The 3448-nt window shown below is 38.2% G+C and overlaps 1 long non-coding RNA gene across 1 annotated transcript; it reads left to right on the top strand.

Moving 5' to 3' along the window:
* Nucleotides 1–216: 216 nt before the first annotated feature.
* On the top strand, nt 217–2727 carry LOC146581412 (uncharacterized). The gene is made up of 3 exons (XR_014888497.1): nt 217–351; nt 1486–1612; nt 2486–2727. It is a non-coding gene; the product is annotated as an uncharacterized LOC146581412 (long non-coding RNA).
* Nucleotides 2728–3448: the final 721 nt, after the last annotated feature.

Below are 3448 nucleotides of genomic sequence, written 5' to 3'. Positions count from 1 at the left end.
GAGAGAGAGAGAAATAAATACATCAGATGGTGCATTTTGAAATTGCCTAGTGCCAAGTCTGCTTATTATGTTTCACATCTCATTATGTGGTGGGGTTTTTTGGAAATGGCTGTTTGTCAGCTGCTGTGACTGGAATAACAATGATGGTGTGTTTGTGTTTCTGCTTCATTTGCAAAAAGAAAAGAAACACAGGAACTTGTTTCTGCATTGCTGGAGACACACAGAGCAGACCCCAGCCTGACAAACAGCACTGTGGAGTATGTTCTCTAGTTTGGTCCTGACACTTTTTAGCAGCTCAGATATCTGGATGTACAGCAGTAACTGCCTCACGTGTATGTAGTTCTTTCACAGGTAAGTGCGAGAAATTCAGGTTAGAGCCTTTTTCAGATGGCAACATGATGGCTGTATTGGTCTGTTGAAGAAATTCCCTTTTTATTTTAAACAAAATACAAATATAAATGTCCTATAATGGCTCTTCCAAGCAGTTACAGAAGGAGGTGAAGCAATTGCTGCTGTTACTGCATGCTGTGTGAAACTGCTACATTATGTGCTGTTGTAACATGAACTAATGTGAATGTTTAGCATTAATGTTTTAGCAATTTAGAAAACCAAACCAAATGATCAGCAACCATTAACCAAAGACCACTGATCAATATCCATGAGCATCATTCACAGAGAGTTGGGGAATGGCTGCAATCACAGCATTGTAAGATGGTGACAGATGTACCCTTAGGCCCCTCCTCGATTCAGAGATGGTCTTTCCCTTTTCACGTAAATGGCCTCCTTGACTCCGCCCTCAAACCAACGCTCCTACCTGTCCAGGATGTTACATCCTCATCAGAGTGTCCACTGGCCTGTAGGTGTGAATAGACTGCAGAGTCCTGGCCTGACGAGGTAGCACTTCAGTGTTGTAGCCAGATGTTGTTTGGTTTCCCCGATGTATAAATCCTGGCAATCCTCCTGCACTTAACAGCGTACACTATGTTACTCTGTTTGTGTCGGGGACCCGATCCTTGGGGTGGACCAGTTTTTGGCGCAGCGTGTTTTGGGGTTTTAAAGCCACAGAAACCCGGTGTTTACATCTGTCATCATCTTACAATGCTGTGATTGCAGCCATTCCCCAACTCTCTGTGAATGGGACTCATGGTCTTTGATCAGTGGTTGTTGATCAGTGGTCATGAGAATTTGCATAATTATGATTAAGGAACTGACCTCCCAGCCCATTGTTCCTTCAGTGGGCTGGTTTCAGTCATTATGCAAATGTACACAGCAAATTCAAAAGTGTTAAATGTTTTGGTGTTAATAGTCTTCTTGCAAAAGTAGAGTTAATTTTACTCTAAGCAGAGTCACATTCTTTTAATGTAACTCTGAGGTGTAAAATGATAGTAGTTAAAATCGAGTGTTAAAAATGAGTGTTTCTCTGTCAAATCTGGAGGTGTTACAATGGAAACATTAACTCCTGACCTCTTAACTCTGAACTCCTAGAGGGGCTATGACACCAACAGAGTAAATTCACAGACTCCGCCACCAGCACCATAGGCTCCAATCGAAGCTGAAGTGAAGCCGTTTCAGAACATTTTGCTCTACATATTTGAGTTGTTTGCCATGCTTGGTAAGTCATTTTTTCAAAGATTGTTTCCATTATTATTATGAGCTTTTACTTCTGTGGCTCTTTGGAGTTGAGACAAAGCTGTGTGAAAGGCATTAGCCATGTTGCTCGCTGATAGCATAATATTCTGTTTTAGCTAGCTGAAAGGTATTGTTATTAATCCTTTATTTATCCAGGTAAAAATCTCATTGAGATTAAAAATCTCATTTACAAGAGAGACCTGGCATCATAGCAACAAAAGTCACATACCACATAGGTATATAACATTTAAAACAAATACAATATCCCATACAAACATGTGTAAAATATACAATAACAGATCAAATTAAGAGTACATTAAAAACAATCACACTGAGTAAAAGAGCTGTTCTCTCGTTCCTTTAAGACAGACTTAAAATCTCCCAAGGTAACCAATTCTGATAATTTCAGTTCCTTCTGCTGTTTGCGGGCAAATACCACAGCCTTGAAAAAAAGCTTGCATGTGAATTTTCAGTCAAACTTTTGGTCAAATACACCTAAAACAATGTCTAGAATGTGAAATGTTGGTATAATGGTGCTGCTTGAAGCCTGAAAACGATCGCCCATAAAAAACACGAGCAAACAGCAGTAGCAGACGTCCTGACTGGATTCTACGTTAGCATAGATCCCTCCAGAGTTTTGTGCACACGGTTTAGGTAAAAATGAAAAAGGTTGAGGTTTTACATTTAGTTCAGTATTACCTGTTGCCTGTGTCTTTGTCTTTTGGGAAAATACTTTACACAAGTAATGGCTCAAAGAGGATTCCTTTTTTTTTTTTTTTTACTGTGCTGCAATTGTTTACTGGATTATTTGTGCCATTAATTAGTGTCAACTAATTTTTATTCAATCTCCACACAGGATATACTTGTGAAGATGGAATATGGGGGAGAGCAGAAGTGCGTTGAAGTTCCACAAAGTGATGAATGAAGGACATGCATATTGTATTGAAGAAATAAGTGATGAGAATGCTGTTATTTGCATTTACCATGTCAGACCTTTTGATAAACAAAACTCTAATGAAAGTGAGAACATGTACTGTTACATCTTTCAGAAAATGTTTTGAAATTGTGGTGCACAGTTCAGAATAAATGTTTTTCAAAAACCATTGCATCTTTTTAGTAAATGTTTATTTCCAAAAGAAATTTCTAGAAGTTCAGAACAGTAAAATTCCCGCTTTTTAGAATGAATTAGAAGATAACTCTTACGTAGTTAAACTAAAATACTCTTTGAGAGTTAATATATAAACTCTTAACACCAAGTATTCAATTATCAACTCCAGACAGATTTGGCGTTTAACACTAAATCAGAGTTAACGTACCAACTCTCCAAAAAGAGTTAAATTAACACTCTCTGGTGTGGACCCATATAGACACTTTAATAGTGTTGAAATCAAATCCGACAGTGTTAATTTGGACATGCTGGATTTGCTGTGTACTGTTTATAAGATTGAAACCTGCAGTCAGCTGAGACTGAAGACGTCACCTGGATGATGATGAAACGTTTCTCCCACAAAACGTTACGTCCAGATGAACAGAATCAACTTTTGGATATTTACTTACCTGGATGATTGAGATGCATCAAGAAGACTAGAGTGGGGTTTTTTGTGTTGTCTTCTTTTTGGTCCACCGCTGCTGGTAAGTCCCAGTTGCCTGTTTTATTTTTATTGTAATTTGGGACACAGTTTTAGATGACACTACCTCCAGTGCTCTGTCATTGTTGTTTTATCTTATTTTATATTAATAAATAAAATTGTGTTAATTTTTGAGCCGGCCTCAGTGTGCATTCCTGAACCTGTGCAAACGTTGTTGTTTTGTTTTTTTA

The sequence above is a fragment of the Mchenga conophoros genome, linkage group LG2 (assembly GCF_057382185.1).
Source record: "Mchenga conophoros isolate Kocher_MC1m ecotype Shallow Benthic linkage group LG2, M_conophoros_male_GT1.1, whole genome shotgun sequence".
NCBI lineage: Eukaryota > Metazoa > Chordata > Actinopteri > Cichliformes > Cichlidae > Mchenga > Mchenga conophoros.
This window is presented reverse-complemented; position numbering and strand designations above follow the sequence as displayed.